This window comes from Andrographis paniculata, unplaced genomic scaffold (assembly GCF_009805555.1).
Source record: "Andrographis paniculata isolate CXL003 unplaced genomic scaffold, ASM980555v1 Contig62END, whole genome shotgun sequence".
NCBI lineage: Eukaryota > Viridiplantae > Streptophyta > Magnoliopsida > Lamiales > Acanthaceae > Andrographis > Andrographis paniculata.
Genome location: NW_026137598.1, coordinates 1,103,292 through 1,127,076, shown reverse-complemented (window position 1 = coordinate 1,127,076; position 23,785 = coordinate 1,103,292). Strand labels below are relative to the sequence as shown.

General features: G+C 30.6%; 1 long non-coding RNA gene across 1 annotated transcript; it reads right to left on the bottom strand.

Annotated features, from left to right (window-relative positions):
- Positions 1-18,126: 18,126 nt before the first annotated feature.
- Positions 18,127-21,386, bottom strand: LOC127261214 (uncharacterized). The gene is made up of 3 exons (XR_007840870.1): positions 20,010-21,386; positions 18,513-18,652; positions 18,127-18,418 (listed from the first exon to the last, which is right to left on the bottom strand). It is a non-coding gene; the product is annotated as an uncharacterized LOC127261214 (long non-coding RNA).
- Between the last annotated feature and the right edge of the window lie 2,399 nt (positions 21,387-23,785).

The window sequence follows — 23,785 nt, the reverse complement described above, 5'->3', positions numbered from 1 at the left end:
GTTTGTCCACTCAGTCCCTTTCTATGAGTCCTCAGTCCTACCTTTATTGGAAAAGAAGCCCATTGATCATTCCAGGTTTGAAGCCTATATCAAAAATATATCTCTTGCTTGCTTTTTATCCTTTCTCCATCCTTCAAAGCTCTCTCCACGTATATGGCTTGATGGTACAACTCAATAAGAGTAGGTGCTCGTCCACTTGTAAAGGCTGCATGTATATATCCCCATTATAGCCATTCTTAAACTTCTCAAATCGCACGAAGATGTCCTTTACGATGTTCTGCTAAAATTTTATCAACTCACAGAACCTGCCATAGTACTCAACCACAATGCGGCTCCCTTGGACCAACTATTACAACTCAAACATCCTCTTAAAATGAAGAAAATTTAGATAAAATACCTTTTTTCATATATTCCTTACGGTCTTCCAAAATGCAGCTCTCCAATGCCTCACCCTTAGGCTGGGTGGTACACCATCTATCATCAGTAGTTCAAACTCGGAAGTAAGTCTTCATGCCCACCATATGAGTCTCGGGGCACCAGATAACATGAACCTACTTAGAAAATAAGAAAAACAATGCTTTCAAGACTGTCGAGTCTTTCTACCCCGCATATTGTGGAATCTGATGCTTGCATACCTTTTTTGAGAAGTCCTTATGATGATTCTAAATATTCTGCTAATGACCAATTATTATAGTAGTTTTTTGAGCCTGCAACTGCCTCAACTACTGTCTTAATAATGCATTCTGCTCATAGAGAAGGTCAAAATAATCATGCTAATGTGCCACATGCTTGTAGAATGTCTCCAACATCATCCTCTTCCACAAGGGTAACTCCTTAGTAGCTAGGGGCATTGTCTTCCTAGTTGACATCTCAGGATGTGCCACAGTTGTTACCGGCAATGATGGTGGTGGAGGGACTTCTTCCTAAGTCATAGGATCTGTCTTCAACTTTTAATCAAATCGCCTAACTTCTCAAGCTCTAAGGTAAAGCTAGTCTCAAAGTCAATACTTAGGGCTCTCATGAAACTCTGCCAGCACGGCCCCTACCACGTGTACGAGCAACACTACATGTTACCATTTTAACCTCGGAACGACTAAAGATTCAACTCATAAGAAACTACAAGTACAACCAATCATAAAAAAGAGGCCTAAGAACTTTATGTCAAACAACATACAATCACGTGATAGCGCATAATGACACAAACATTAGTAGGCTCTAGTCAAAGTAGGCATGCAAGTCAATGAGTTCGTCAATGTCAAAATGCTTTGTAATGCACCCCAAGCCCCCAAAATAAATTTCAAGATGCGTGCAATTCTTGAAAATATATTGTGATTTCTTAAATAAAATTCCCTGATATCAATAGATGTAACACTTCAAGTAATAACTAGGGAATTCCACACACCAATATCAGAATAATGTCACACATAACTGCAATGTACCCCGATGTTAATGCTAAAATATAATAAATATAAGTATAAAAGTTTTTCTTTTGAAAGTCTTAAATATATATATCAGCATTAAATATAAGTAATTTAAAACATACAACTGTAGAAACTCATATATTATTTCAAAAATTTTCAATATATCTCAAAAGTAAAAAGTGTTTGTAATATAAGTTTGAATAACATATAATCCAAAATATCATCCATGGTTGATAAAATTCTCATTCCTATGATGCATCAGGTGGACGAAGATCAGAGATCAACTATACATAGAGAAGAGTAGTATTGTTAGCTAAAATTGAATAAAAAGTCAAATATTCATTGCATTAAATAAATTACTAAAATAAACAATTAACAATAGCAAACAATGTCCAAACCTAGCTAAATCCATGGATCAACCAAACTATCATCTAACTTGCGAACCAACAGACAAATTTAGCCTAATCTACGACTTAAACAACTAATCATCCAGCTTACCAATCAATGGAAAAGTCTAATCAAATCCAAGAATCACACAATCAATCGTTTGACTTGTCAATCAATGAAAAAGTCTAGCCTAATCTCTGACTCACACAACCAATCATTTGATTTGTGAATCAATATTCAAGTCTAACGAAATCTACGTCTCGCACAACCAATTATTTGACTTGCCAATGAAAATAAAAGTTTAGCTAAATTCACCGCTCACATCACCAATCATCTAACTTGCCAATCAATGGAAAAATCTAGCCAAATTCACAACTCACACAAATAATTAATGGAAACGTCTAGTCAAATCCACAAATCCTATAACCAATCATCTGACTTGCCAATCGATTGTAAAGTCTAGCCAAATCTATGGCTCACACAACCAATCATTTACAGTTGATCATGTACAAAATTTATTTATATATATTGCATTATAATAAACTATTCATTTCACATGTACATATTTAATCCCGTAACTTACTTAGAAGAGGCTAACCAATTCAAATTTGGATTAGACTCTACCTAACAATCAAACAAGACCAATCAACGTAATACCCTACAATTTAGGATAGATCTTATAAAATTCATCATAAATTCATCAATAGCCTAAAAATTATAAAACTAATGTCAAATCAAAGCTAAGATATTTAAATTATATTTCAAAAACTAAGAATTTAAATAATCATTAGAATTATACATAGAATATAATATCAACTTAAACAGTTCGTATAATTCGGCATAAAATGATAGTTTTATTGTAAAATCACTAAAAGTCCATTTTATACTCAAATAGAGCAAAATTGATCTCCAATAAAGATAAGACAAATTTTGACATAATAACTTTAAAAGTAAAAGGATAACTAAAAAAAATTAAAAATGCTTCAAACCCAGTACACAGTTGTTCTGCCAAGAAACCGAGCATGTAACTTTAGAAAATTATATAAAATTAATTTTGCATTCAAATAGAACAAAATTAGTCTCTAATTAAATATAACACATATATCTAACAAAATTAGTCTTTAATGAAATATAACACATATATATCTAAATATCATATTAAACAGAAAGATGAAAACAAGCCCCAAGAACAAAAAATTCGTCGAACACATTACGCAATTGTTCTGCAAAAAACTGAACGTGTAATTTTAACAAATCATATAAAATCTCCTTCAAGTAACTCGTATGTATGTCAAATTTAAGATAAATTATGGGACATCAAAATGTGATGTAAAAACGTAAGTCTATGGTTTAGATAAACACAATAACCTAAGATAATCCATGAAAGTTATGAAATTGAGTTTTAATGACATAAAAGATAAACACATCAGAACTTACTTAAAATAACTTCAAAATTGACTAGAAGAGGAAGAGAGCCGGCTAGGACTTTATAAACATGGTTCGAGAATGAAATGATATTGAAATATAGGTAAAAAAGACAGTTCTTTAAAAACTGCTACGAAATAGACAAGACAAGTTACACTTGACGTGACCTGGAGGTATCGGGGGTTTGAACCCTGACCTCAGGTTCATAAGTCCACTCCCACACCACTAGGCAATTCCTTATGAGACAAGTAAATATATTTTTGTAAGGTAATACTTTGACTCTAATGTCGACTTTTATATCCTACAAAATTTATACAAAATTACTAATTTCAAATCTCACTGATAATTTAATTTATTAAAGATAAAAAAAATATAATACATATATTTTGTGGTTCTAAATTCTTAATACTTTTTTCATTACGGTCTTTATCATCCTATATGTTTCATCAATATATCACTATATTAAGTTTATGCTTCTATTTTTCTTTCTTTTCCTTATGCACTTAATTCATTTGTGATGTAGCTGCTCCGCTTTTTTATGGTTTGAGGTTAGGTTGATTTGGTTGCATTTCATATTTTTTTGTAAATTTTGTTGGATATCAAAGAAGTGAAAGAAGAAGAAGAATGTAAAGAGACTATTGTCCAATATTGGAAATAAAATATTATTAACTTTCTATATATTGTATTTGTACCAAAATTGTGTAAATGGATCAATTGGATGTGAATTGAATTGGGGCCATGAGTGGGCTTGGTTTGGCATAGGTTTGATCAAGTTCATATGTTAGAAGTCAAGATAGAACCTTGGGCCGTAAGGGCTTGTGGGCCATGTGGCTAAGCCCAATACAATTTTACACTTTATTAAAATTATATTTATTTGACTTATTCAAAGTTAAATAAACTGGATAAAGAAATTCAATTGCAACAGATTTGCAACGTGTAGAAAAAAATGGGGAAAGTTGTGTATTTTTTGGGGTTTTAGAATTATAATTTTTTTTTATTAATATACAACGAACGCAATTAGAGACACACAATTATTCTCTCTAACTTGTACGATACACTCCTCCTCCATAACCTCTCTTCCAATCCTTAGGAAATTACTTCAACTATTTTCTAAAAAAATTTCTTAGTTTCTTAATATGGTTAATTTGCAGACTCTGTAGTTCAGTTTTAATTCATTCTATTCTAGAAAATAATTAATGGCTGGTTGAATTTGAAGGATATTACATACAACGTGAAGCTCGAATACTAAGTTTTGGTTTATGAGATTCGATTCGATTCAAAATTTTCTATTTGGATTATTCATATCAATTTTCACATTATTACCAAGCAACATATTTTGAAGCAAATTCCGCAATTCCCATTGTGAAAATTTGGGATGACTCACAAAATCCCTGTTATTCGTAACCAGATTGATGGTGGATAGATCGTGCCTAGAGACAAAACTATAATCGAAGTCACGCATGAAGGGGAAGACAAAAATTTTAATAACAACATTCAGATTGGTGTAATCGGGGAGGAGAATGAGGAAATAAACTCCAAAAAATCACACACTCTGGTTCCTTCGGTTCCCCAAACTCAGCAACCCCGCACAACAGGTGAGGCTACCGAACACATTGCTGCTAGACGCGAGGCGGCCAAAAGAGCTGCTGACGAGAAGGCTAGAAAGGCAGCTTATGAACAAGCCTTCAAGGTGGTGATAGAGGAGGCGCAACCTGCTGGTGTGACCTCCAACCAACTTATTGTTGGGGTGAAAAAAAGGATCTCATTGATGCTAATGTGAGATAGCCTGTTGTTGTTCTGCCTCATCCGTAGGGTACGGCTGCAGAAATTGCGCAGGATCTCGTTGCTTTATCGGACATCACCCAGATGACTTGAAAGGTTTACAACTTGTTGCTGTTGTGGCACACCAGATGTAGCCTATTGCAGCCACTTTTAGGCAGCTTGACACTGGGTCGGTTGAGTAGCCAGAAAAATTTAACGGGCAAAACTTTAAAATATGGTAGTATAATATGTTGTTTTATTTGACTACGTTGAATTTGGCAGTCTGTTTGATGGAGGATGCATCTTTCGTACTTGAAAGAACTTCGAAAGAATATGAAGCAAAAAATTTGAAAGTTTGGAAATGTTCAGATGTTATATGTAAAAATTATATACTAAACAATTTAAGCGACTCCCTGTATGGTGTCTAGTGGCATGCCCTAACAACTAAGTAGTTGTGGGAGATATTGAAGAAGAAGTACATAACTTAGGATGTTGGTGCCAAGAAATTGATCGTGGGATGGTTTTTAGATTTCAATATGGTGGATGAAAAGAGTGTTACAAAGCAGCTTAACAGGTTTTAGCTGATTCTACATAAAATCAAAGCTGAGGTGATGAAGCTGAGTAAAGCCTTTGAAGTGGTGACAATAATTGAAAAAATACGGCTTAGTTGGGTTGATTTCAAGAGTTACTTGTAAAACGAACGAAAGAAAATGGATATGGCGAGACTGTTCAATTATCTCCAAACTGAAGAGGAGCATTGATCAAATCAAACAAGTAAGAAACATCTGATGCTTGGAAGCAATGGTAATGTGATTGAACAAAAAAAGCCAAAACTCTCATTTCAGGACTGCTACGAGAAAGAATGAGCAGCCTAGAAAATATTGGAATCCATAGACAAGGGTAAGGAAAATCTGAAGCCTTCTGGTAGCATTGATAAGGAAAATGCAAAATCGGCGAGTAGCTTCAAGGGCAATTGTTTCAATTAGGAAGCTGAGACACAGTTCAATAGGCTGAAGGCACCCAAAAACAAAAAAAAAAGAAATAGGCGAACCAAACAAATATCATTACTAAAGAGGAAGAGCCACTTGACTTGACATGTGTTGTCTCTCAGGTAAACTTGGTAGGATCGAACAAGAAATAGTGGTAGCTCGATATGGGAGCAACACGCCGCATCAGTCTGGACAAGAATAAGTTCTTCTTGTTCAAGCTATTCAAATGAGAAATGATGTACATGAGGACTACAACTTCTATTCAAGTCAAAGGGAGAGGAAATGTGTTTCTGAAGATTATGTCTTGAAGAATTGTGATGTTGACCAACGTTCTGTTCGTGCCGACAATTACGAAGAACCTAGTCTTGGCAACAAATAACTTTTTGGTAAACTGCATATGGTAGATCAATGTGTATTTTTTTTTTTTTTTTTTGTAACATTTCTGAATGTAGAGTAGACCTAGAAACCTCTTATTTTGATACTTAAATAAATCCTTACATCACATATTTGTTAGTAAACAAGGGAATAATATTGAATAATAGATTTGCTATAGAACTATAAGTATTGGAATAGTAATTTAAATAGTTATTCAAAGTATTGAAATTAATTTTAATTGTCATTAAAATAAAATTATTTACCCTAAATAAAAGTATAATTCATATTATTGAGAATATATGTATGTATAATAATATCAGCAGCCCGTTAATTATATAAAAAGTGAAAGAAAATCATGATTATATACGTCCAATTGTTTGGCATTGATTTTTATTGAACAATCATAACAATTTCTTAGGGTAAGTGTATTTTTGGAAAATATTATTAAATGTGCTTAAATCTATTGGAATTTATTAATTAGGTGGATGGATGTGGATAACTCAAATGCACAACAGTAAGTAAATAAATAAATATTGGCTCACATACTATATATACTAACACACACAATCACAAGTTGGGCACTTACGACAGCTATTCAGCCCAAAACCCTAAATCACACAAGACAAGAGCAGAGAAGAGAAAGGAAAGGAAGAGATATGGCTAGACGTCTACGGCCACCTAAATTCTATAGAGTTGCCTTACCCTTTATACGCACCACTGGCCCTGTCTGTTTTAATTTATTTATTTATTTTTCTCTTTCTTTCTTTCATTGTCTCTAGAGCGAGCACTCAATAAAAATGATTATGTTCTGATGTTAATTAATTTTATTAACACATTATATATTTCTATTTGATATGGTCATCATGTGCAGAGAATCCCAAGAGCATACCAAGCATATGGTGGGAGAACCATTTGGATTTGAAAGAAATGCGACTCTAATTGTATCTCCTAACCAAGCATGGCAAGTGAAGGTGGTAGCCATGGGCACCGGAGGAGAAGGAGAAGAAGATCCCATGCTACGTTTCGAAGATGGTTGGGAATTGTTCTACACCGATAATGCCATCACCATCGACAATGTTCTGGTTTTCTCCTACATTGGCGACTGGAGATTCTATGTTGATATACTTGATAAGACTGGAGTTAGAATCAAATAGCTAATTAATTAGCAGTCTGCTGGCCGGTGTGTGTGGGTGAAAGATGGATGATCAATTAATTTGTATCCGGACATTAATTAATTTATATTTAATCATCTTACTCACTTACTCTATTAGTGTTTAATCATGTTACTTACTTATTCTCAGTCTCCCAGCTATATATTTCTTTCATTTGGTATATATGTTTTCAAGTTACATGCATCCTGGATGCAATACTAATCTAGCTACACTTACAGTCTGAACTCATTTTGCGGTGCGTTGCACATATAGATAGATATTCAGCCCGACTACGTATTATTTATTTCTGCTAATTGGTATTCTATTCTTTTATAACTTTGGGCTTATTAGCTATTATGATTATTGTGTGATCTATGTTAAGCGATGAGATGGCATGCCATGGGCGACTCCTAAAGACTTTATACATTTCATATTCGACGCGTATTGAATTATGACAAAAATGTTGAGAACGTATTGATATTGTATTACAACGGACTGCAATGCTAGTTTTTCCTCAACTTTAATTAATTTATGTTTGCATAGCATTCGTTGCCTCGGTGACAACTAATGGTGCAATCGAAGTGCACACACAATGTAGGAAAAGATGTACTTATTTCAATTTAATATTTTTGTATAGTTTTTTTCTTCCTTTTCGATATGATGAATCAGAAATAATTGAGAAAGAAATTGAGAGAAAAATTACTAAGGAAAACAATATACGAGTAAGGTAACTATATTTTTTATTTTTTATTTATATTTATTTTAGTTTTTTAAATTTATTATGATTATAATTTATTTGAGTTAATTTTATATTTCTTTTTGTACACTTTTTCTAAAGGATTATTAAACGTAATAGTATTTTCAATTTGTTATTGTATATATACTCATCTATTATATTTTATTGATTTATTATGACTTAATATTCTTTTTTATTTTCTTTAAAGATTTTTCTAATGGGTAATAGAAAAAATATCGTAGAAGATAAACTAACAAAAAAAAAGAAAAGAAAAACTGAAATATATCACGCACAAAAAAAATGTTTTCTGCTACGCCTGGAAATTCGTAACAAAAAGCCAATTTTTGTGCAATTTGCGTATTTTTTACGCCTTAGTGACGACCTTTATCCGTAATGTTTACTCGCGTAACGAATGTTTTTTGCCAAGCACATTTTCGTAACTACCTCTCTCGGTCAACGCTCCTTTTGGCAAGGTTTTTGTTACGATATTTGTTATGAACATTCTCTCGTAATAAAAATTCGAGCTTTCCACGCGTGTGCCAGGACTTTTAGTCACGATATTTGTTACAAAAGTTTCTCGCATTACCAAAAAATTTACTATGACCACCTGTCAGAGTACGTTTTTTTGTTATGATATTTTGTTATGTCATTGAAGCTGTAATAAACAATATATTTTCTTATGGTCACGAAACCGGCTGTAACAAAATTATCCCTTCATATTTGTTACGTCCAAAAATCTCTTTTTGTTACATCATTTCATTTTTTGTTACGCCATTTTATTGTTTTGTTACGTCATTGAACCCTTAACAAAACTATCCATTCTTATGGTCACAGAACCGGTCATAACAACAAACATCCAAAACAACATTTTGTTACGTCATTTATTCCTTTTTTTACGAGAAATAGCGTCTTATAAGAAATAGTAGTTGTGGTACAGTTGAAATTGGGCGTAACAAATTAACCTGCTGTGATCTTTCTTATACCAAAGGAAATTTTCTATACAACCATGCTATAAATATTACGATCGGCCATAATTATAAACAATAAACACTATAAAGGAATCCCAACATAGGATATTAACATAACAGTATTTATGAGTCGATGTCCACCACAAAAAAACAAAATAAAGTAACCTATCAAAAAAGCCTAGCAACATCTCCACTTTGATATTATGTTCTTTAAAACGCAATCATTTCAAACATCCAACCTAGTAATAAACAAGTGGGAAAATCCATAAATCCATAGCAACAATTCACCACACAAAAGATAACTCCAAATGTTTATGCATCTATTTCATAGGTATTTAACATAGCCATAACAACCTACCATCCAAGCACATCTACGACATGCAATTGATGAGGCAAATTGAGGCAAAACATAAAGGAATCGGCCGATATGCTTTAGGGGTGGCGCATTGCAATTACCAAAAGAATAAGGTTTAGTCTAAGTAATATTTCTTTTAATTTTGGAAGTCAATACGTGAAAGTTATGAAAGTAGATCCGTACTTCCTTATAGTTCCACTCATTTGTCGGCAAAATGATCAAACTATATGTACAAACATGTCATAACTCATTTTAAGTATATATTTCCCAACTCATATACCTCGAGTATGTACATTCGGACATGTACTACAATACATGGTATTTGACCCATTAATTAGGCACCAAACTACACTACTTTCTAATTTTCAATGCATTTGCAACTTGAATTATAAACCAGCCATCCGCTAATAAAACCTAAAGCAACAAATCATGTAAAAATAATTTCAATAATTAATAAATCCTTATAGTTACCCCAGAATAGGACTGCTCCATGTATGTGTCGTAGTATCATGCTATTGAAGATTAATTATCATTTATGCACTAAATATAAGCAGACCCCCACAGTTGAGTTCAAGTTCAGAGCATCGACTACTGATAAATCAAATTATATGTTAGTGATCCTCATCACATAAAAACCTATTGTGTGCAGGTCGGGGCTACACAAATAGTCAATAATAAAGCAACCATTCATCAGTTTTGGGACTGTAGTGTGCACCTAAATAATGTAATAACAACATAGCCACAAACAATGCCATGTGAATGGTAAAAAATATAATATCAACACAGAATCGGCATTACACCAACATAGCCACTGTCCCCTACATTAACAACCTATATATACATAATATCGAACTGCCACATATGTCAAATTAAATATGCCCATACTCAATAAAACCATAATCAACTTCACTATGAGACATGTACGGTCACAACATCGACAATGCGGTATGAACATCATATTAAAGGATTTGAAAGAAAAAATTTAAGGCACAATGCCACGGGTGCCAACGTACAACATAGATTGCAGAAGAGTTGGAAGAATACAAGTTGAATAAGAAGGTTAGCCTAAAGTTGACACTTAGTTAACTTTAGGGTTTGACGAAATCATACCGTCACAGCTGATTCGGACATAGGCCTGAAAAGCTCAGAGACCGTATCAATACGAGCTATGGCCTATCAAGAATAAGAAGATCCTAGTGAATTTATTAGCCATCCAAAGCTCGTGGGATGCAATTAGAGAGAATATGAACATTAAGAATACTTATAGATGGGCCACTAACTGCTCCAAAGTTTTTGTGCATGAATGCATACACATCAACCTTGATGGTTTTGAACTCAGCCATCATTGCCTTCAACTCTGCAAGTCCACTTTGCATTTCTACTTTGCATTTCTTTCCCCCCTTGCTGGAATACTACAACATTTGTTAAATCTGTTGCATCACTACGGGGATGAGCTGAACTCGCGGCACTGTCAGCCTTTGAGCGCTTTTTGCTCTTTCCCCAAAGAGCCCGTCGGTAAAGAGTCTCCCGAACAGCCATAGCCCGCCCTTCCGGGGGGATCTTATTTAGCTCATTTTGCCAATAGGTCGACAACAAAGGAATCAAGTGAGGCTGACCTTGCACGTATTGTTATAGCTCATTCTGCTGGACACTATAAATTCTAGGATCTCGACGCTATGTGAAATTAACACACAATAAAAAACCATAATGCATATTATTTCCACAGGTATACTTTGTTTTAGAAAAAGAATGAGGTTATTCACATTGTTTAGAAGTAAATGACATTTATGTCTATGCAAGGCAAATATTGCGTATTCATAACTAACACAAAATCTTCACAATATAAGGGGAAAACCGACGTAGTTACATCATTTTAATCATTATCCTAGTGGTGTTAAGATAATTTTTTAACTATTCCAAATTTATTACAACAAATCGCATTACAAAAACAAATAAGAAGAAAATACAACGATGTGGATGGTAGAGAGTAAGGATATATAATGCTATTATGGCAAATTTAATCTAATAAGTAATTAGTTAATTAATTAATCTATTTTTACATTTGCTGGATATATCAATACATGTGGTTTTTTCCTTATGTCCACAAAAATAACGTCTTTTCACACCTAAAGTTTTGAAGCGCGTAACAAGTTCCATTTTCAGATATGGTTGGAGAATAACAAAGGCAGGTTTTGTCTAATTGCATATATTGTTAATCTAAATTTGTTCTTTTTCCTAAAATGGATATGCTTTTGCATATTAAAGTTGACATTATGATTTTAAACCTAGCATCCCCATCCCTTATGTCTTTGACAACATAGTGAAATTATTATTTGATGCATGTACAACGGGATCTGTTGATTTCAATTTTCCTATGTCACTTTAGTTTTTTGAAAATTCCTTGCACAATTGCCTGTACTAAATTATGTCAATTTCCCAGGGTGTATTCGGATATTTTCTGGTTTTTGTTTTCCATCAGAAAATAGTGTAGTCCCCTTCAACGAAATGACCTAATACAGATGTCTTGATCATTTTTTCAGATCTCAACTATATTATGATTTCAACATTTCTACTCTTGTTGTGAAGTTTTTTGACATTTACTATTTAGAATGCAATAAGTCTAGAATGTGAACGTGAATTCCTTATCTGATTTTTTTTTTACTGCAGTTCTTGGTAGAAAAACATTTGAGATCATAACGGTGCAACAAGAAGATGCTGGTCTGAATGCAGAAATGGCAAAACAAGCATTTTCAAGAGGGATATGGAGTTTTGTTTGCAAGATGGATATAACATACATACGAAAATGAGAAGAAGATGATAATGCATGTCATGTGCAAATAAATACATATGTTCATGTGCTGGATAATGGATGGGATGATAATTGACATGTCACTAATTGGACTATCTAATAAACCACAATTGGAACACAAATAAAGCTGGACTTGGAAAAAAACTATGCCAACAAGAACCAGTCAAAACAATTGATAACATTAGTCAATAATTAGAATGAATATAAACTAGCCTAAATATAATGACAACTGTAAATTATATTAACTATGTAATGTACCACATACATAGTAAGAATGAAATTTAACCTAAACAATCTGAACTGACTAAACCTATTACAATTACAATGAGATTGATTAACTAAGTAAACTAGAACTAATTAAATTTGCAGCAACAACTAAGATATACACATTACAAACTAAACTGACTGTTGGTTCACTAAACTAATATATCACACATGAAACTAAACTAATTTACAGCAGCTAAGCTAATTAATAAATGAACAACTCACCTAATTTAACTTATGCCCACAACGTCAAATTAACTAAAGAAATGCTGTAACAATGTTTGGTCTAAGGAAAGAAACAATCTAATATTAATGAATGCAACAACAATGAGTACAAAAGTTTTTCAAGCAGAGATAGGTAGACGATGAGAAGAAGATGATAATGCATACCATGTACATGTGTATATATATTCATGGAATAAATTAGATAGAGTTAGTTACGAAACCCATTTGTTTGTTTTCTTTCTCCATTCCACCCCCCACCTTTGTGAAATCTGAGAGTTAGTGCAAGATATCAGGAAAGAACAATATATACCCAGAAATAAAAATTGAAATTGGGCTAAATACTTATGTTCATACACAAATTGTAACAATGAGTAAGAAATCTTTCCGTACCTCAAGATACTCCCCAAAGCAGAGCTCTGTATCAACCTGAGGAAGAAGCTGAATATTAATAATCCCTAATTCGGTTTCTCCATATAGGAAAGATGAAGAACTGTGATTCGAAAAAAGATATACGGGAGAAAACTTTAAAACATTACTTGGTGGACGGCGCCGGACTACCTGCTCAATCCCACAACTATGCGCATCGCATCGGCGAAAGAAAGAAGAGAGTCGTCGATCGTTGGAGGGGACGAAATATTATGCCCTAAATTTGTCTGATTTTTCTAAGTACCAGAAAGTGAAATATGATGCCCTAGATCTCTAGAAGGGTGTTTATAGCGCACTTACGTTTTTACCTTTTTCTTTTTCTTTTTATTTTTTTATTGCAAATTTAATTAATATTATTTTGACCAGTTGTTACGGAAAACTATCATAACTAATGTTATTTTGACCAAAGTCTAGTCTCCCTATTTGTTACATATTTTTTTGCGTAACTAATAAACTTGAACCGTTGACCAGGACGACATTTTTTTTGTCACGGATACTCTCGTAACTAAAACCACTATTTGTTACGATGTTGTTGTTATGAACCTTCGGGCCGTGGTGAAAGGCCATTTTTTTGGTAGTGAGTGAATATTAAGTAATTTTTAATTTGAATTTTTAATTTTTTATGTTTATGTATTTGTTATGAGTGAATACTCAAATTGGATAATTCCTCCACAAAATATGCTCATTAGATTTTAAAACAGTTTTTTCTATAAAAACTCATGAAGAAGTGTCGTCTATACAAGATGGATACCAAACAATCACTTTATTATAAATTGTGTCTTTACAAACATATATTAACAAAGGATACATATACATATATATATATATATATTTGGATTAAATGAAGTGGTTGTAAAAACTATTAGTTTATTTAGAAGTACATGTTCCAACTATTTTATCTGTAAGAGATAAAACATTAAAAATATATAACAAATCATTATTAGCCATATTTGAAACTAATATTTAATGGTCAAATATATTTTAATTGTCCATCAAAATGTTCAAATGATTTGATAGATCCCTTAATACAAAATTCATTAGTATTAGATATTAATTTAAATGGTGACAAATTTGAAAAATTTAGTAAAACATTTTGCTATAGTATATAAAATTTAATTTAGATGAATGATTTCTCAATCAAATTCAAAATTTAGTGTAAATCCTACTAATAAAGAAGAAACTATACTATTGCAAATAGAAGTTAACCAATATTTTGTATTTGTTCGTAAAAGATAGATTAAGATTCAATGCCAGATATCAACCCCTTGAATTCCTGAAAATTTAGAAAGATTAGAATTTGAAAAAATTCTAGAATAACCAAATTTGTCATTACTAATATTTATTCATCTAGAGGAACACCTTCAATAAGTTATTCAACATTAATAGTTTTATTTAAAATACATGAATTATCTAGACATTCATTTTCCCAATGTACAAAGTCAGTTCAATTAGAATATCTAATAAAATTTAATTATAAAACTCCTATTCTATAACTTTTTAATTCACCTCTTATTTCACCAACTTTTTCTCAAATGAAAAATTAAATAACTGTAATCATACGTTCTAAATTTAAACTAAAATTAGAAAATCTAGAAGAACAATGTAATAGTTTACAAAATAAAGAGAGAAAAGAATGATTTTCAAAATTTACTTCCTTTTGTACAGAACAATTAAAAAATGAGTGGATTAATTAAATAAATACTGGAAAAATTAATATGAACATTTTTTATACGGTTTTCATATTGGATAAGTAAAGGAGGAATTCTTAATCCTTACATAACTCCTTAATCTAATGTACAAACAATTTTTTACAAAAAAAATGAAATTTAACTAACACTACTACTGTTTACCAGTGTTTATGCACTTTTTCAATCAATTAAAATTGACACTAAAAAATGTGAAATTAAAATTTCTTCATTAAAAAAATAAAAATAGTAATGAACACGTAGATAGAGAAATATTAGAAAAATATATCATCAAAAATAATTATTAAAATCAACTGTTACATACAATGACTAGTCATTTAAGAGTAATTACAATAAAAATATATTCAATTCCTAAAGAAAATCTTCTTAATGATATCTCCAACAAGTCACTTTTAAACAACAAGTTTACCAAAAGAACAAAAGAACCAATAAAAGTATCTTTAGATAATATGATTTTAAATAGAATTGCTCAAATTCTTAATAATTAGAAGCTAATTTAGGTAGTTCATGTAAGACTTCATTACCTAAAATTTGTAGTTTAGATCACGTAATCTAATGAAGAAACTAATTCCTCATCTTCAGGAAGAAATCGAATTAGAATCATAATTATCAAGAAATATTAACCAAATTGAAAATAATTTTCAAGAAGATAATAAGATTGATAAAATATATAGAAATAAGTTCAAAAGATCATCAAAATAGAAAAATGAAAAAACAAAAAAAATTACTATAATAAGTCTAGATTACAATATATTCAATATCAAGAAATATTAAAATTTCATATAAGTTGATACGATAGTCAATCACTTTATGAATGAATATTAATAGCAAATGTGGGTATGAAATATTAAATACACTTCTAAGAAATGAACTTGACTAATTCTCAAAATAGATGGAATTATTGTACTTGTCTTCTTATTAACATAAAGTTATAAGTTTACAATACAAAATAAAGACTGAAGATAAAATTAGGAAATATATCAGTCAAACCAGATTAAGTTGATTGTTTAAAAGTTACTATAGCTATGCAATTTTGTACAAAATCCTATTGAAGAATTAAATTTATCAAAAGTATTTCTAAGCAATTTAAAGTGCCCAACATTATCATATTTTAGATGCTACAAAGATATGTTTCTAACTTGTGTTTTAGGAAGACTTGATTGCAATGTTTTATTTTGAAAAGAAAAATTCATAACTAGATTACTTAATTTAATGTGGCCAAAAATTGTGAACAATCTTCCAAATGAATTAAGAACTGAAATAATAAATTTTGAAAATAACATCTGGTCAATTATTTACTTTAATTAAAAAGGAAGATCTAGCATAATATGAAAAATTAAAAATACATGCTTCATATGGTTCCAAACATAGGGAAGAAGGTTCCTTTTATCAAGCCTTTTATGTCAAAACACTAAAAACTATAAAAAAGAAAAAACTTGTAATAATATAACATGATGGAAATGTGACAAAATAGGTCATAAAGCAACCAAACACAATTTTATTTTTCTTTATAAAAAATAAAAAACCAAGGAATTTTTTTTTTAAAATACATATTCAACAAACAAAATGGCATCATTATTAATTGATAGGTCTGGGCAATAAGAGATAATCATATGATATAATTAGTGATAATTATATGTATTGGCTATAGTTTGTATTAATATAATTATTCCCAAAAATAGATTATTTTCTTATTATATATTATGGATCAAATTCAAAATTTTGAAAAAAAAAACAAATATTTAAGAAAATCAAAAGATTTAGTTGTAAGAAGATCAAACTGTCTGATGAGCTAAACTATTTAGTTTAACAATACTTTCAGGTAAGTATTTGTCATATTCTTTGTCTGGAAAAAAAATATTTGTCAATTAATAAGAAAAACATCTTCACAAGCAAGTCAGAGTGAAATTGACACATTAAAATTCAAGTTAAAAAAAATAAAGAAATAAGTTAATTAGTTACAAATAAAAGATTTATAAATCTGAGGATAGACTTGCATCAATTATAGAAAAGAATAATTAGGAAACGAATGGGTTACAGAAGTAAATATTAGAAAAATTAAGATGAACTCTTTTTATAAAGTTTTTATGGGTTACAATTGTCTTATTATTAAGATAAAAATTATAATTTTAGAACACAAAATAGAGATGGAAGATAAATTAGAAAATATATCAGTCAAACCCGATTCAATTGATTGATTAAAAGTACTATAGCTATGTAGTTTTGTAGAAAATTCTATTGAAAAGTTAAATTCATCAAAAGTATTTCTAATCAATTTAAAGTGTCCAACATTATTATATTGTAGATGATACAAAGATATGTTTTTAGCTTATATTTTAGAAAAACTTGATTGCAATGTTTTATTTTGGAAAGAAAAAATCGTACTTGGATTACCTACTTTAATTTTTCAAACAATTATGAACAATTTTCAAAAGAAACTAAAAACTGAAATAATAAATTTTGAATCAATAACCACTACCAAAAAAAGGTCTTTTTGTAACGGTCAAATATTCGTAACTAAAACCTATTTTTCGTGCAAAATAGCTTTTTTGTGTCGACTTTGTTACTGATTTTGACCGCTACGAAAAATCGCGGTACAAAAAGTCCGTGTTGCAACAAAATCCGTAACAAATATTTGGTGGTCAACTCTCAAAATAAGCACGTGTTAATTATATTTGTTACGTTTTTGGTATGTAACGAAAACATCAATCATGTTTTTCAATCGAAAAATATCCGATACAAATAATGCGGAACAAAAGTTGAATAATATCAGAAAAATATTTGTTACGACATATGTCCGAATAAAAAAAAGCGTTACGAATGTCTAATCTTGTCAGAAAACTTCTTGTTACAAGATTTATCCGTAACAACAATACATTACAAAAGGACTGCCCCCAAACAAATAAGTTTTTGTTACAAAATTAGTCCGCAACAAAAAGTCATGACAAAAGTCAGGCAACCATACATTACCATTTGTACCGGCCACTGTCCGTAACTAAAAATACGCTACCAAGGACGTCCCTGTTTGGCATAGTAGTTTTGTCGCCATAAATAAATTCCATTTGTCTATATTATTAATCTATGAGACAAATAATTCAAAACTTAATCTTACCATAATTGTTTTCAAATCCATAGTAATACTACACATGGTCATCAATACAACGATCTTCATAGTCCAGCCAAAAATAAAGTATTAGTCGTCAATGGTGCTAACAAAACATCCCAAGAAAACACCAATCCGTACACCAACATAACAACCTACTAAATAACGATACACAAAACTAAAAAGTAATGCGTAAATAGATAAATCTGATATCATACGTAAGAACGATCTTAAGGGCAACTCATAAATACAACTATGAATGACCCAGCTCGTTGAGTGCAGGATCATGGTGTATGCAATCACGGGCGGCGAACCAACTGCAATGTGTTTTTAATAATATATAAGCATTTAATAAAAAAATTGAAGTAATTTCATTTCCAAAGGAATGAAGTAAATAAAAAAAATGCGTACATCCTGGTAAATCTACTTGATATTATCTCCGTCGCATACATCACCGAGAATTTTCACTCCAACATTACTAGAAAGGATAAGTGCGGTCTCCGGGACTATTACAGTTGTAACATACACCTTAGCAATGGCTAGGGTATCACCTATATAAATAGGTTAAACGAGCGCTAGTTACGAGGAAGGTCTGCCTCTGTAAACATTATGGATGAATATAATAAAATAAAACTTACGCTTTAGCTTGATCAAGGGACCCTATCTTAAATACAAGTATAGGAACAAATAAACTCGAAAAGCAGTAATAAAATAGGCTGACCCCTGAATATGCTACTCTGCAACACATTAATCAGAATGAATGATAAAAAATGCTGCACTTGCTACAACAATGTTGTATCTCAAAAAGCATCAGTGCAGTTTGATATCTTCATTTTGCTTCACACATAGTCAAACAAATGCAGAACCTCGATTGTTATATAATACCATCAAAAAAATCCTCTAGATTCTCAACATCATTCAGAGCTAAAAGCTACTCAGAAATTCATCATCAGCAATAGAAATAATCTTCAGGTTGTTCCCAAGGATAAATTATCCGACCAAAGGAATAATGATTTGAAAATGATAAAATCACGAAACACGCTTCCATAAGTGTGGACATGACTCCCACCTTCTATTCAATGCTGATGAGAATCTTTGATTCATTAGAACTTCACAATGAAGTGCAAACCTACTAGTAAATAACAATTATATTAAACATCGAGTAAAATTGAATCCAAGCTTAATTAACAAGTTCTACACCTAAACAACTAAATAAACACAAAACTAACTTAGATTTACAACCATACTAATCTAAGTTAATTAAAGGAGAAGCCCATCTTAGCCAAGGAAATCCCAGAAACAGAAGAACACAAATTATCCTAATGCAACAACAAGGTTAAGGAACTAGACAGAAATTAAACAACCTAAACCAATCTAATCTAACCTACAACAATCAAGACATATACAAACAAACAATCAAGAAGCAAACTTATATATTATCAACATTCAAAGCCAAGAAAAACTTCATTGATTGCAGAATTTTTGGTGGTGCAGAATTTTGGAGGGGGCTGAGGGGAGGGGCTGATCTACTAAATCCTTATACTTGCATATTTTTTTGCCTTCGAACAATTGCGGTTGACACTGAAGAGGAGCTACAATTAACAGAGAGGAAAAAAATCAGCCATAAGGCTATTTAACAGAGTGAAAAAAAATCAGCACATGGGTAGAGCTAAAGCTAATTTCAACATCAACCAAAGCAAGACACATGTCATTGGGCTAGCACAGTCTACTCTTAATTGTCAATATATAGTTCAAGGCATATCCAAAAAATGAATTTATCTAGCATTGCAAATTTTCAGCCGCTTTAACTCAGATGCAGCTCCTATCACATTAATGTCATCTAAACCGAAATTCAAGAATACAAAGAAAACATACAACACAAACAAAAAAAAAATTACATTGACGTACCTTTGAAAATAATGGTAAAACATCTAAGGCAGTTTGATCAAGATTCATCTCTTTCTGGAATTATCAAGGGCCAACACTCCATTAGTAACTTTCTTTTGCTTAAAGCAGAAGTGTCAAGAGTACTTTATTAGAGTGAATCATGGGGACATAGAAAGTCTTTTCCCCATTATTTACATTCAACACTCATCAGTTTCTTTTGGGAACTTCTGAAGAGCCTGAGACAAGCCAAAAAAAAGTTTTTCATTGCTCATCAACTCATCCTCCAATTAACTTTCACCAAGAATTAATGCAACCATTATTGTATATCAACAAAAAATTTAAAACTAAACTGATAAGATGAGCAACTGTGCCAGAGCATGTTATCCAATTCAACTCTATTTATCTAGTGACGGTAGAAACTAAAGCATACTCAAGTACAGAAAATCCTAACATAATTACAAATGCATTCTAACAATTAACAATAGCAACTTAACTATTTAAAACATCAGATCGTTCATAAGAGCAATTCTCCGGGGTGTAGTACAATTTTGTTGGCATTTGTGGTTTCAATGTCTTTAAGTGGCTATAAAAAATTCGCCTGCAATAATCTAGTCCCGCAGTGATTTATTAATATAAGATACATTATTTGAAAAAACATGGTATCATATTATAATATTAGCAAGGATAAATACTTCCATTTAGAAGCAGTGAAGACTTCAAGGTGAGGATGGTGAGATCGGCACAACTCCAATGACTCTTTTATTCCATACATTTACATACACGAATCAATCGCAGAAAATTATAGTGCAAGTATATGTTACTTACGGGACCAACTGCATTTCTACAGTGTGTAATGTTATTCTCCTAGACGTGACTCAAATGTTAATGCTTAGATTATCATACACAATCCTCATCTCAGAGTTTTCTCCACAAATATCCCACATCAATCAACCATATAAGTGTGATTGGATCTTGGAATTCAGCTCTAACTAACAGAATTTTTTCAATTTCCAATTTTAATCTATAACATATTTTTTGCACAAAATCAGAATAACCCAAAGTAGCAACACAACATATAATTAAATAATTTTCAAAACATGAGATTTGAACTAGATATCAACAAAGCATTTGTTGCTATTCAAGGAAGCAGAACACAAAAGGAATAAAAATCAAGAACACGGTAAGAACAACTTATCCTTCTTTCTTTCGGCGGAAAGCTCCTATCGGTGACAATGGTGTCTTTGGTTTTCATCTCCGACATCAATCGGCGACCACGAATGGAACAAGCAGACAATGGCTGCTCTAGAGAAGAAGAAAAATGAAACAAAGAAGAAGAAGTAAACGAAGAAAGAAAGGAAATGAGGAAGAAGAGGCGGAAGAAAAAAACAAAGAAGAGGAGGAGGAAGAAGGAGAAACAAGAAAAAATGGAAACAAAGAAGAAAAAGTAAGAGGAAGAAGAAGGCGAGCGGCGGCTAGGATTTGATGTTTATATCAGGTTTAGTTTTATTTTATTTTTATCTTTAATTTAAATTATTATATATTAATAGAAAAATAATCAATAATTAGAAGAAATTGAAGATATTTTAATTATTTCTATGAATTAATTTATAATTAGCAATGAAAATATAAAGCATAATAAATTAATTAGTTTCAGTTATAAAATTAAATTTTGTAGTTAAATAATAAATTTGAAATAATTGCATATAATTATTTTTTATAATTATAATATTAAAGTTTTTGTTACGGATTGAATTTGCAAAAAAATATATATATTACAACATCTTAGCTTATATGTAATTGCTACAGATATATTATCGAAATAAATATATATATTTTATAATTTTAAAATAATTTTGTATTGATTTTTTTTATTTAAATAGAAAATTTTAATATTAACTTATTTGTTACGGCTTGAAATGCATAACAAATATGTATATGATAACATCTTGTCCAAAATATGTAATCACTAGCTACAAAAAGAATATGAATTTTGTAACAAGATTTTTTCGTTGTTAAATCAACTTTTTCCGTTACTAATGATATTAGAGACGGAATTAGAGATGGAATTAGAGATGGAATTACGTTAGCTACGTGAACTTTAGGACGAAATTTTGTTACAAATATACTATTTTTTTGTAGTGAATTGTTATGAATAAATTACCGAAATAAGTAAGTTTTTTTAAAATTTTAAAATAATTCTATATATAGTTTATACATATACAGAAATTTTCAATATTTAGATATTTGTTACTGTTTGAATTGCGTAACAAATTTATATAGGATGACATCCCATCGAAAATGTATTTATTACTGATAAATTATCGAAATAAATACAAAAAAAAGATTGACCAACGATTAAACTTTTTATTCCGATAAATTTCGTAACAAAAGCCACTTTTTGTAGCAGACTTATTTTGACGGACAAAATACTTGCTACAAAAAGTCAATTTTTTTGTAGTAAACATTTGGTCAATTGTTTACTTTCATTAAAAAGGAAGGTTTAGCAAATCTGAAAAATTAAAAATTCAATCTTCATATGGTTCCAAACATAGGGAAGTAGGTTTCTTTTATCAAGCATATAGTATAAACGAAATTATAGCCCTTTATGTCAAAATCCTAAAAAATATATAAGAAAATTATTAATAATATAACATGATGGAAGTGTGACAGAATAGGTAATAAAGCAACCAAATGCAATTTTTTTTTCTTTTTAAAAAAAAGAATAACAAGCAATTTTTTTTAAAAACATATATATTCAACAGACAAAATGGCGGCTTCATTATTAATTGAAAGTTCTGGCAATGACATATAATCATCTGATATAAGTAGTGATATTTCATGTAATGTCTATAATATTTATTAATATAATTACTCAAAAAAAGATAAATTTTTTATTACATATTATAGATCAAATTCAAAATTTTGAAATCACAAGAAATTATTTACCAAAATTAAAAGATTTAGTTGTAAAAGAAGATGAACATGTCTGGTAAGTTAAACCATTTAGTTTAACAAAAGTTTCAGGCAAGTATCCGTCAAATTCTGTTTATTAATAAGTAAAAAAATTATTTGTCCATTAATAAGAAAAAATCTTCACAAGCAATTCAAAATGAAATTAACACATTAAAATTCAAGTTTAAAAAATAAAGAAAGAAGTCAATTCATTACAAATATAAGACGTAGAAATCGATGCTAGACTTGTATCAATTATAGTAAATGATATCACCATATATAATGAGAGTTCATCCTCAAATGAAATAAAAATAGGAATAGAAATTCTTCATTATTCTCAATTTCTACGAGTTATAGAAAAAATTACTTTTCAAAAATATTTTTCAATGATTACTTTTAGAAATTGATGATTTCAAAAAATATTTGTAGCATTTTCTGATAGTGGAACATATCAAAGTTGTATCAAAGAATGTATTATTTCAACAAAGTATGTGATAAAACTAACGAATAGTTATTAATCGCTAATGGAGCATCTATGATGGTTAAATATAAATTATCAAAAGGGTATATATACGTAATAATGAATATTATTTCAAAAAAATATTTTTATTGTAGATAATATTAGTCAAGACATGATTTTAGGATACTTCTTTCTTAATTAAAATTTATCAATTTACTATAGTTAACAATACATTCATACTTAGCTTTATGGGAAGAAACTTAACATTTATATTGATATATTTGCATATTTATTGGATTCACTACCTTTTATCCACTGCAAATCAAAAATTATTCGGAAGGTTGTCTAGTTGATATGGTCATAACTTACAATTAATGGTTATTAT